This window comes from Moschus berezovskii, chromosome 23 (assembly GCF_049115385.1).
Source record: "Moschus berezovskii isolate FMDL1 chromosome 23, NW_MosBer_1.0, whole genome shotgun sequence".
NCBI classification, from domain to species: Eukaryota; Metazoa; Chordata; class Mammalia; order Artiodactyla; family Moschidae; genus Moschus; species Moschus berezovskii.
The window spans coordinates 60639168-60652626 of NC_142482.1; positions in this window are offsets into that span (position 1 = coordinate 60639168).

Below are 13459 nucleotides of genomic sequence, written 5' to 3' on the forward strand. Positions count from 1 at the left end.
CTCTCTCTCTCCTCCCATGATTAGCCGGTTTCCATCTTAATTTAAGAACAAGGCGGAGGAGACCTGTACTGAAGTACCCAACTAGTGACTGAGAAATTGAGGCCCGCTGTCCACTTGTTCCTCTTATCCACCTAAAACACCACTGGTTTGTTTAATACTGTTTTGTTTATGTATTTCACCTCATAATTTCAATCTCTTAAGCAAAGTCTACTCTCCCCTCACTTTTTAAATATAAACATCTTAGCGGTGCTCATAACAGAAGCAAATATGTCCAAGATCATTTAATGGCTTTGAATTTATACCACCTTTTATCAAAAAGTGAAGTTTCGCAGTAGTTACCATGACCACGTGTGTGGGTGCTGTGAAAGTACTTTCTCGGTGAATTGAATAAAAGTGCAATCACATCCCCTAAACACAGCAAGGAAGAGACCCGCACTGTGCCAAAAATACACCCGGCACAACAGTTTGTACGAGTGAAATACACAAGTCTTAAAGATGACCGAAATATCGAGAAGGAAGAAGAAGGACACGTGATTAAAATACACATCTGCCAGTTCTAAGCCTCAATTCTTACCTGAGGTGAGTGTGTGGTGGAGACCAGCAGACACCAGCTAACTCCTTTTCCAAATTTGTACAGACAATGGGTAATCAACAGTCGGCACCACTCTAAACTCTTGTGATCAGAAGTTAAATCCACTCCGCATCTTGGCAGAACAATGGCTAATATCTTAAATTAGAAGTTCTTCCCCTTCCCCACTCGACATCCCAACCAATCACTTCTTCCATTCTCCCAAGAATCTGCATTTCATCTACATTTGAATCCCAAGTCTCCCGAAAGGAGATGGGGGATGGGACAGGAAAGACAAAAGAAGCCAAGCTCTAGGAAACCACTGCTCTCAGAGTTGGAGGCATTTTAAGGTTGGGTGGCTTGGAAAAGGGCTGATAATGATCCCCTTCATTATGTACCCCCAAAGCAAAATCTGTCTTGGCTACCTCCACCAAAACCTAAAATTTAACAGTAGTTTTTATCAAGAAGTGACCTAAGTTGGTTGGTTTGTGCATACTGAGACCAAAGAGAAGTTAAATGCCATTCTTGTTACAGAGTATTCATCCATAAAACTTGGGGAAATTCCTATCTCAATCACTCAAAAGAAAGACAATTTCAGGCCTTACAAAGCAAAAGAGAGAAACACAGGAAACTCATAAAATGAATTCAGGTGCTAGGCCCTTCTCTGAATTTAGAGCCAACCAAGTCTTCCCTGAAAGCTTGAATCGGATACCAGTGGCCCCTACTTTTCTAGACAACCAGTAACCTCTGATTCCTGATTTCAGCTGCTGTTTCCCTCCCTGGCCAAATCGTCAGTGTCCCCATTTCAACCAGAAACTTCTCCCTGCCTACATCCATCTAAGTTCCAGGTTTTATTCTCTCTTTTGTGTGGGAACAAGTGCCTAATCGGCTGCCCCGTTGCTGTTTGCTGGCCAAATGCTATGACTATTTGATCTCTTTGCCTCAGTCAGTTCAGTTCAGTCGCTCAGTCGTGTCCGACTCTCCGCGACCCCATGAATCACAGCACGCCAGGCCTCCCTGTCCATCACCAACTCCCGGAGTTCACTCAAACTCATGTCCACAGAGTCGATGATGCCATCCAGCCATCTCATTCTCCGTCGTCCCCTTCTCCTCCCGCCCCCAACCTTTCCCAGCATCAGAGTCTTTTCCAGTGAGTCAACTCGTCGCATGAGGTGGCCAAAGTATTGCAGTTTCAGCTTTAGCATCAGTCCTTCCAATGAACATCCAGGATTGATCTCCCTTAGAATGGACTGGTTGGATCTCCTTGCAGTATAAGGGACTCTCAAGAGTCTTCTCCAACACCACAGTTCAAAAGCATCGATTCTTCGGCGATCAGCCTTCTTCACAGTCCAACTCTCACATCCATACATGACCACGGGAAAAACCATTGCCTTGACTAGACGGACCTTGGTTGGCAAAGTAATGTCTCTGCTTTTTAATATACTATCAAGGTTGGTCATAACTTTCCTTCCAAGGAGTAAGCGTCTTTTTATTTCATGGCTGCAATCAGCATCTGCAGTGATTTTGAAGCCAAAAAAAACAAAGTCTGACACTGTTTCCACTGTTTTTCCATCTATTTCCCATGAAGTGATGGGACCAGATGCCATGATCTTTGTTTTCTGAATGTTGAGCTTCAAACCAACCTTTTCACTTTCCTCTTTCACTTTCATCAAGAGTCAAGAGGCTTTTGAGTTCCTCTTCACTTTCTGCCATAAGGGTAGTGTCATCTGCATATCTGAGGTTATTGATATTTCTCCCAGCAATCTTGATTCCAGATTGTGCTTCTTCCAGCCCAGCGTTCCTCATGATGTACTCTGCATATAAGTTAAATAAGCAAGGTGACAATATACAACCTTGACGTACACCTTTTCCTATTTGGAACCAGTCTGTTGTTCCATGTCCAGTTCTAACTGTTGCTTCCTGACCTGCATACAGGTTTCTCAAGAGGCAGGTCAGGTGGTCTGGGATTCCCATCTCTTTCAGAATGTTCCACAGTTTATTGTGATCGACACAGTCAAAGGCTTTGGCATAGTCAATGAAGCAGAAATAGATGTTTTTCTGAAACTCTCTTGCTTTCTCCATGATCCAGCGGATGTTGGCAATTTGATCTCTGGTGCCTCTGTGACCAGTGATAGAAGCAAGGTCCGGTGCTGTAAAGAGCAATATTGCATAGGAACCTGGAATGTTAGGTCCATGAATCAAGGCAAATTGGAAGTGGTCAAACAGGAGATGGCAAGAGTGAACGTCGACATTCTAGGAATCTGTGAATTAAAATGGACTGGAATGGGTGAATTTAACTCGGATGACCATTATATCTACTACTGTGGGCAGGAATCCCTTAGAAGAAATGGAGTAGCCATAATGGTCAACAAAAGAGTCCGAAATGCAGTACTTGGATGCAATCTTAAAAATGACAGGATGATTTCTGTTCGTTTCCAAGGCAAACCATTCAATATTACAGTAATCCAGGCCTATGCCCCAACCAGTAATGCTGAAGAAGCCTAAGTTAATCGGTTCTATGAAGACCTACAAGACCTTTTAGAACTAACACCCAAAAAAGATGTCCTTTTCATTATAGGGGACTGGAATGCAAAAGTAGGAAGTCAAGAAATACCTGGAGTAACGGGCAAATTTGGCCTTGGAGCACGGAATGAAGCAGGGCAAAGGCTAATAGAGTTTTGTCAAGAGAATGCAATAGTCATAGCAAACACCCTCTTCCAGCAACACAAGAGAAGACTCTACACATGGACATCACCAGATGGTCAACACCGAAATCAGATTGATTATATCCTTTGCAACCAAAGATGGAGAAGCTGTATACAGTTAGCGAAAACAAGACCAGGAGCTGACTGTGGCTCAGATCATGAACTCCTTATTGCCAAATTCAGACTTAAATTGAAGAAAGTAGGGAAAACCACTAGACCATTCAGATATGACCTCAATCAAATCCCTTATGATTATACAGTGGAAGTGAGAAATAGATTTATGGGACTAGATCTGATTGATAGAGTGCCTGATGAACTCTGGACGGAGGTTCGTGACATTGTACAGGAGACAGGGACTAAGACCAACCCCATGGAAAAGAAATGCAAAAGAGCGAAATGGCTGTCTGAGGAGGCCTTACAAATAGCTGTGAAAAGAAGAGAGGCGAAAAGCAAAGGAGAAAAGGAAAGATAGAAGCATCTGAATGCAGAGTTCCAAAGAATAGCAAGGAGAGATAAGAAAGCCTTCCTCAGGGATCAATGCAAAGAAATAGAGGAAAACAACAGAATAGGAAAAACAAGAGACCTCTTCAAGAAAATTAGAGATTCCAAGGGAACATTTCATGCAAAGATGGGCTCGATAAAGGACAGAAATGGTAGGGACCTAACAGAAGCAGAAGATATTAAGAAGAGGTGGCAGGAATACACAGAAGAACTGTACAAAAAAGATCTTCACGACCAAGATAGTCACGATAACGTGATCACTGACCTAGAGCCAGACATCTTGGAATGTGAAGTCAAGTGGGCCTTATAAAGCATCACTACTAACAAAGCTAGTGGAGGTGATGGAATTCCAGTTGAGCTATTTCAAGTCTTGAAAGATGATGCTGTGAAAGTGCTGCACTCAATATGCCAGCAGATTTGGAAAACTCGGCAGTGGCCACAGGACTGGAAGAGGTCAGCCTTCATTCCAATCCCAAAGAAAGGCAATGCCAAAGAATGCTCAAACTACCGGACAATTGCACTCATCTCACACGCTAGTAAAGTCATACTCAAAATTCTTCAAGCCAGGCTTCAGCAGTATGTAAACCGTGAACTCCCAGATGTTCAAGCAGGTTTTAGAAAAGGCAGAGGCACCAGAGATCAAATTGCCAACATCCGCTGGATCATGGAGAAAGCAAGAGAGTTTCAGAAAAGCATCTATTTCTCTTTGCCTAAGCGATAGCAATTCTGAGACTTCTTCACATTTGATTTCACCAATTTCCTCTTAGGCGGAGGTTCCACCATCATTTTACAGTCAAGGGTTATTTTCTTCCTCAACTAGATTTAGTGTTTAACCACAATTCCTTTTTATCTTTAAGCCAAAGCTGATTCTACCAAAATAATCCTTGTTATATGTCTTTGGTATCTTTCTCTGATGGAAGCAATTGATAAAGACTAGGAGATCAATCCTGGGTGTTCATTGGAAGGACTGATGCTAAAGCTGAAACTCCAATACTTTGGCCACCTCATATGACGAGTTGACTCACTGGAAAAGAGTCTGATGCTGGGAGGGATTGGGGGTGGGAGGAGACAGGGACGACAGAGAATGAGATGGCTGGATGGCCTCACCGACTCGATGGACATGAGTTTGAGTGAACTCCAGGAGTTGGTGATGGACAGGGAGGCCTGGCGTGCTGTGATTCATGGGGTCGCAAAGAGTTGGACACGACTGAGCGACTGAACTGAACTGAATAAAATTTCTCATTTGTAACTTTATACATTGTTCCACCTTCTGGAAGGAGAACAGAACTAAAATTCATAACGAGTAAACAGCCTTGAGACACTGCTTTGACTTTCGGTTGACTTTATAACGGCAGTAACTAATTCATTTTAGATTCCTGAAAACAACGCCAAATGTAAATGTTCCCTGAATTACTGTGATGGCTGGGTCATTATGTTTGTCGTGCAGGGGAGACCATCCCAGTAATCTTACTACCTTCTGGCCTTTTCTAGAGAGAAAGAGATGATCAGTACGAGCACGTGGGCAGAGATGAGTGTGTGCCGTCTGCCTGGTAACACCAGGTGCAAAGGAAGCAGCGGGAATATGCTAGGAGCAGAGCAGGTGGGGGCTGAACCCTGAAGCAAAGAGTAAATGAATTTGGAAATAAAGCTCAGACCACACCCACAAACAGAAACGTGTACTGGGGCTTGATTTTTTTTCAATCACTAGTATTGCCCCGGAGAAGGCAATGGCAACCCACTCCAGTACTCTTGCCTGGAAAATCCCATGGACGGAGGAGCCTGGTAGGCTGCTGTCCATGGGGTTGTAAGAGTCAGACATGACTGAGAGACTTCACTTTCGCTTTTCACTTTCATGCATTGGAGAAGGAAATGGCAACCCACTCCAGTGTTCTTGCCTGGAGAATCCCAGGGACGGCAGAGCCTGGTGGACTATGGGGTCGCACAGAGTCGGACACGACTGAAGCGACTTAGCAGCAGCAGCAGCAGTATTGCCCAGTGCAGAGGTTCGCAAATTGTGGTCCCCTGACCAGTAACAACAGATTCACCTTGAATCTTATTAGAAGGACACATTCTCTACCACCAGCTGCCTACTGGCACCTAGCAATCTGTTTAGCAAGTTCTCCGGGTGATTCTGATGCACATTGAAGTTTGATAAGAACTGGTTTAGAACAGTTTTCTTTGTGGTGGTGGTGGGTTGCTTTTATTTTTTAATCAAGCTACAGATTTCAAACCAGTAGTGGACCCTTAGATTATTTTAGTAGATCTTGATTAGCATATTGAAGTGAGACAGGATGGAATGGAATGGACTTGGAAAAGGACTAAGAGTGCATCCATACTCCACTGGGGGACTATGTTGTTGCTTAGTCACTAAGCCATGTCCAGCTCTTGTGACCCCATGGACTGTAGCCCACCAGGCTCCTCTGTGCATGGGATTTCCCAGGCAGGAATTCTGGAGTGGGTTGCCATTTCTTTCTCCAGGGCATCTTCCCAGGGGACTATATTTTCCATTAAATATACACATACTTTAAAAATATAGATAAATATGTATATGTTTATATATATGTATATACACACATATGGGTATATATACACCCACATTCATACATATGTATACTATTATACATTAGGTCATAATGTAAAAGACATTTCTTATACTTGATCAGGACCAAAGAATTTGAAAAACCACTGTTTGGCAGATGAATAACAAACCCCTGCAAAGTTGGATTGTTAATTATATATGAATGGTGTAGCCAAAGTACTCTAAAACCATTTTCTTAATGATCCCCTTTTTGCAGAACAAATTATTTCTCCATAAATGCTACAAAGGTGTTCAGACCAGGCTCCTTTCTGAATTAGCATGTATTGTAGAGTAATATATTTTGAACTAATGAGGATTTAGGCCTTCTCTTTCCAAAGAATGTAAAAGCATTTCCAAAGAATATCCCTAGCAGACTGTGCAAAGTGAATACAATTTAATTTGGTAAACAGCAATATTTTAAAAAAATGGATAAATACAAACAAAAAGGACTTGCCCTGCGCCAGAAACTCTTACAAGCCCTTTGCAGATATTAACCTCTTTCGTTCAATAGCACCTAATAAAAATCATAGCTAACATTTACAAAAAAGCCTCAGGAAGCACATCTTTCCATAAATCACCTTTTGGAATCGGCACAACGGTTGTCCCCAATCCTGGTCAGTGGGGACACTAGAATTTACTTTCAGGTCCAGGTAACTCTGCTTCCCAGGTGAGGCAGCAGTACAGAATCTGCCTACCAAAGGAGGAGACCCAAGAGACTTGGGTTCAATCCCTGGGTCAGGAGGATCCCTTGGAGGAAGACATGGCAACATCTCCAGGGTTCCTGAATGGACAGAGGAGCCTGGCGGGCTACAGTCCATGGGGGCTGCCAAGAGTCGGACACGACTGAGCACACCAACAACTGGGTACCTCTGCTGTCTGAGCTCAGCATCTTTAAGTTACCGTCCTTCCTTCATTAAGTATTTCTCGACCATTTATTGTGTGCCAGGGGGCTTCCTGGTGGCTCAGATGGGAAAGAATCTGCCTGCAATGCACAGTTCAACCCTTGAGTTGGAAAGAGCCCCTGGAGAAGGGAATGGCAACCCACTCCAGTTTTCTTGCTTGGAGAATTCCATGGACAGAGGAGCTTGGCGGGCTAAAGTCCACGGGGTCGCAAAGAGTTGAACACAACTGAGCGACTAAGCACATGTTGTGTGCCAGGCTCCGTGCTAATCAGTGTATATACAATCATCCCTACTCTCAAGCAGCTCATCATCTTTCACAAAAGATAAGCATTAAATTGTCAGGAAAAACTGTGCTTAAAAATCAAGGAAAATTGCAGGCAGCTGTGAGGACACATAACCTGGCCCTGAGCCTGGTCTGCTGCTTCCCCAAAGACAGTGTCCCTCACCCTGTGGACACTCCAGACATGCTCAGACACCGGAAGAGCAGGACCACGGAAAAGTTGTGTTCAAACAATTTGATACCCACCAAGAAGCACATTGAAGTAGCCATCATGGGAGGAATCAACATTTTGACTTGCACATAATTGCTTTACAGTTTAGTCTTTTAAAATGAAATATTAGACATTCTAAATGACTTAATGCTCTGGTCATAGCAAACACCCTTTTCCAGTAACACAAGAGAAGACTCTACACATGGACATCACCAGATGGTCAACACCAAAATCAGATTGATTATATCTTTTGCAGCCAAAGATGGAGAAGTTCTATTAAGTCAGCAAAAACAAGACTGGGAGCTGACTGTGGCTCAGCTCATGAACTCCTTATTGCCAAATTCAGACTTATATTGAAGAAAGTAGGGAAAAAACACTAGACCATTCAGGTATGACCTACATCAAATCCCTTACGATTATACAGTGGAAGTGAGAAATAGATTTAAGGGACTAGATCTGATAGAGTGCCTGATGAACTATGGATGGGGGTTCGTGACATTGTACAGGAGATGGGAGCAAGACCATCCCCATGGAAAAGAAATGCAAAAAAGCAAAATGGCTGTCTGAGGAAGCCTTACAAATAGCTGTGAAAAGAAGAGAAGTGAAAAGCAAAGGAGAAAAGGAAAGATATAAGCATCTGAATGCAGAGTTCCAAAGAATAAATAGCAAGGAGAGATAAGAAAGCCTTCCTCAGGGATCAATGCAAAGAAATAGAGGAAAACAACAGAATGGGAAAGACTAGAGATCTCTTCAAGAAAATCAGAGATACCAAGGGAACATTTCATGCAAAGATGGACTCAATAAAGGACAGAAATGGTATGGACCTAACAGAAGCAGAAGATATTAAGAAGAGGTGGCAAGAATACACAGAACTGTACAAAAAAGATCTTCATGACCCAGATAATCACGATGGTGTGATCACTCACTTAGAGCCAGACATCCTGGAATGTGAAGTCAGGTGGGCCTTAGGAAGCATCACTATGAACAAAGCTAGTGGAGCTGATGGAGTTCCAGTTGAGCTATTTCAAATCCTGAAAGATGATGCTGTGAAAGTGCTGCTCTCAATATGCCAGCAAATTTGGAAAACTCAGCAGTGGCCACAGGACTGGAAAAGGTCAGTCTTCATTCCAATCCCAAAGAAAGGCAATGCCAAAGAATGCTCAGACTACCGCACAATTGCACTCATCTCACATGCTAGTAAAGTAATGCTCAAAATTCTCCTGATGTTGAAGCTGAAACTCCAATACTTTGGCCACCTGATGCGAAGAGCTGACTCATTTGAAAAGACCCTGATGCTGGGGAAGATTGAGGGCAGGAGGAGAAGGGAACGACAGAGGATGAGATGGTTGGATGGCATCACCGACTCAATGGACATGGGTTTGGGTAGACTGCGGGAGTTGGTGATGGACAGGGAGGCCTGGCGTGCTGCAGTCCATGGGGTCGCAAAGAGTCAGACACGACTGAGCAACTGAACTGAACTGAAATTACTTAAAGAATAATTTTAAAAGACCTGTGTACCCACTCCCCCGCTAAGGAATATTTGTTTATTCTAGCCAATACTCGAAGACACTGGGATAATTTACAGAGGGTGGGGAGTATACCATATTTTGTTAGTATTCAGGACTTGTTTAGGACTTCCCAGGTGGCACTAGTGGTAAAGAACCCACCTGCCAATGCAGGTTAGGTGTAAGAGACCTGGGTTCGATCCCTGGGTTGGGAAGATCCCCTGGAGGTGGGCACAGCAACCCACTCCAGTATTCTTTCCTGGAGAATCCCATGGACAAAGGAGGCTGGTGGGATGCAGTGCATGGGGTGGCAAAGAGTCAGACATGAGTGAAGCGACTTAGCACGCATGCAGCTGTTTTTTATAAAGTTTTTTTTTATCATGAATTTAGATTTACAGAAAAATTGCAATGATAGTATGAAGATTCCCACATATTCCCCACAGCATTTCCCCTATTATTATTTTTATTACTTATTTATTTCTTGGCCGCACCTTGTGGCATGGAGGATCTTAGTTCCCCAACTGGAGATTGAATCTGTGTGCCACGCACTGGGAGCCTGGAGCCTTAATCACTGGACTGCCAGGGAAGTCCCTCCCCTATTATTATTAATACCTCACATTAGCATGGCACACCTGTCACAATTAATGAGCCAACACCGATACATTTTTGTTAACTAAGGTGGACATGAGTTTGAGTGTACTCCGGGAGTTGGTGATGGACAGGGAGGCCTGGCGTGCTGTGATTCATGGGGTCGCGGAGAGTCGGACACGACTGAGCGACTGAACTGAACTGAACTGAACTGAGTTTTTCCTAATGTCCATTTTCTGTTCCAGATCTCATTCAAGTCCCTGCATATATTTAGTGATTGTTTGCCCTTAGGATGTGACAGTTTCACAGATTTTTTTCCCTTGTTTCTGAGGATCTTGGCATTTTTGAAGTCTTGGTTGGATATTGTGTAGAATGGCCCTCAATTGGGATTTGTCGGACGTTTTCCTCACAATTAGACTGGGCTATGTGTTTTGAAGAGGAGACCGCAGAGGTAAAATGCCGTTCTCATCATGTCAGAAGCACAGACTATCAATGCAGCCTCTCACTGCTGATGTTGGCCTTCATCATCTGGTTAACGGAGGGCTTGGCAGGCCGCCCCAGTAAAGTTACTTCCCCCAGCCGCCCTTTCAGTTCTGCCTGTCTGGGAAGGAGTTATGATAGGCAACACACACGCAAGAAGCAACAACCCATCCTCCTCCTCAAAGGCAGGACGTCTACAAAACTTACCTGGAATTCTTCTGCACACAGTTCTCCCACACTAACTAATTTATTCAGTCGTTTCTTTGATCGTGAATTCCCAGATAGTTCTTTTGTGCTTAGGGTTGTAATACACACTTCCTTACTCATGGTGTTATTCTGATTGTTCCAGCTCGGGCCACTTGGAGCTCTTTTTGGCTCCTGTGCAGGACCACTGTGGGACGGGTGTGTGTGCGTGGGTGTGCGCGTGTGCCTCTTTACTTCCTGACATCGTTAGATGCTCCAGGCTCAACTCCTATATGTTCCGCACCAGTTCTAGAACCAGCTGTTTCTCCAAGTAGCCATGGTTCCTCTCACTGAAGAATCATTAATAGGAAGCAAGGTCTGGGTGCCAGGTATGCACGTTACTACTGGGACTTTTTTCAGTTTTGATTAGGTGGTAACAAAACTAGAGAGCTAGAATCTAAAGGATGAACTAGGTAAGAAGATGGTGGAGATGGCCCCAGGCTGAGGGAAGAATGTGTGCAGAGGTCTAGACGTGGAAGGAGCAGGTCTTTGAGAATCCGTGAAGAGCTCCTGGGTCTGGAATGCAGAGAACCGGAAGAGGAACATAGAATGGAATTAGCAGTCAGGCAAGTCTGGGGAGTCACGAAAACGCCCTGGGTGTCTTGAGCAATGATCTGATCCATATTTTCGAAAAGCTTGGCTCTATGAAGAACGGGTGGTTGGGGCAAAGTAGTTAGGGAATGATTACCCTATTGCCTTAACTTCAATGCTTATTTTTTAGGTATCAGATTATTTCCAAATAAATTTTGGTGAATGCTTGGCTGACACCAAGCGCATGCCCGGCCTGATCTGAGGTGATGAACAGTGCCTTTAGGATGAAGGCAACACTGAATAGAAGTGGCCGGAGTGGACATCTTTTCTTGATTTTAATTACCGGGGGAAAATTTTCACTATTAAGAATGATATTTGTTAAAGAAATATTATAGGCATCTTTAATTAGATTAAGGAAATTCCTTTCTAATACTAATTTTCTAAACTTTTTAAATTAAACTGTGAATGGATATTAAATTTTATCATCTGTTGAAATGATCATATGATTTCATCCCTTCATTTTATAAACATGTTGACTTACACTAATCATTCTTAATTTTAAATCAATTTTCTCTTTCTGGAATAAACCAGAACTTTGGAGTGGATGCATTATGCTTTTTATAAACTGCTAATTTTGTTACGCTAATAATGTGGACTATGAATCCATATTCATGAGAAAGGTTGGCCTGAAATTGTCCTTTCATATGTTCTTGTCAGGTTTTGATAGCAAGGTTATACATATCTCATAAGAGGAGCTGACATGCGCTTCCTCCTTTCCAGTTTTTAGTTTCTGTATAAATGCCATTATTTCTTCTTTTATCATCTGTATGCATGCGCTTGTAAAGTCATCTGTCCTGGAGCATTCTTGTTGAAAGTCTTTAAGTTATAGATTCAAATTTATTAATGAAGGAATATTCAGGTTTTCTATTTCTTCCGATGTCAATTTATCCATTTATCGAAATTTTCAAATTTAATGGCATAAAATTGTTCAGAAGATTTTAATATTGTTAGGGTCAGTCTGTTTTTCATTTTTCACATTTTGTGTGACCTCTCCTTTTATTAGTCTTGCCAGGGCTGTATTAATTTATTTGTCTTTTGAAAATACCAACTTTGGACTTCGTTGATTCTCTGTTTGGATATCAGAGAATCTCGTCTCTGTGTTCTATTTCATTATGCTCTTTCCGTTATCATCTCCTTTTCACTTTGAGTTTTATTTGCCATTATTTTTCTAATTTCTTTAAATGCCTTTGTTCATCGACTTCTAGTCTTTCCAAATGCATATCTTTAAACTTATAAATTCCTCTGCATCCCAAAAGTCTTGATAATTTACATTTTCATTAAGTTCAAAATTGATTTCCACTTCTACTGTGTTTTCTTCTTTGACTTATGGGTTATTAGAAGTATGCTTTTAATCTTAAAATATAGAAATTGTATAGGTTTTTTATTGTTATTTGATTTACAGTTTAATGGCATTGTAGTCAAAGAACATAATCTGTAGAATTTCAATCCTTTGAATTTGGATATATGTTATAATGAATTTTATATATGAATATATATTCAGGTTTAGTATTTATTGTATTCAAATCATCTATCAGGATAAGTGTGTTAAAATTTCCTAATATGATTATGAATCTGTTTTTATGTCTTTTTAGTCCAGTTATTTTTTGCTTTACATGTTTTGAAGCTGTTTATTAGGTACATACAAGTGTAAACTGTTATATCTAGCTACTAAATGAAGCATTTTATTATTATAAAGATACTAATTGTGCTTTTGACTTTATGTCTATCTTGGCTTATATAAGATACGTATAACCAACTTTTAAACATTTATGTTTATATGATAGATAAATCTTTCTCCATCTTTGTATTTTTAAACTTTCTGTATCCTTATGTTTTAGATATGTCTCTCATAAGTAACAATTTTATTTTTAAATTCCATATGACAACCAGTAAGTCTTTTTATTGGGGAGTTTAATCCATTTCCATTTAAGGTAATTACTAATATGTGTAGTTTTGATTCTACAATATTATATAGGTTTTTCTCTTTATCCTGACTATTCTGTGTCTTTTTTTCCCCTTCATTGATTTGTTTCAGATTGAGAACTTTAAAAATAATTATTCTATCTTTTTTCTTCTTCTTACCTCACAAGTCATATGTTCTTTTACAAATTCTATAGTGGTAACCCTAGAACTTATAATAAGTATCTTTCTCTTAAATAACTGTAATAGTAACATTACTCTTTTATATAGCCAACATTTATTTAGAGTCACCCAACATATTTAACCTTTTTAATTGCCCCTCATTTTTTACTGTATTTCTGATTTTCTAGACTCATTTTCCTTCTGCTTAAAAAATAATATTTTATT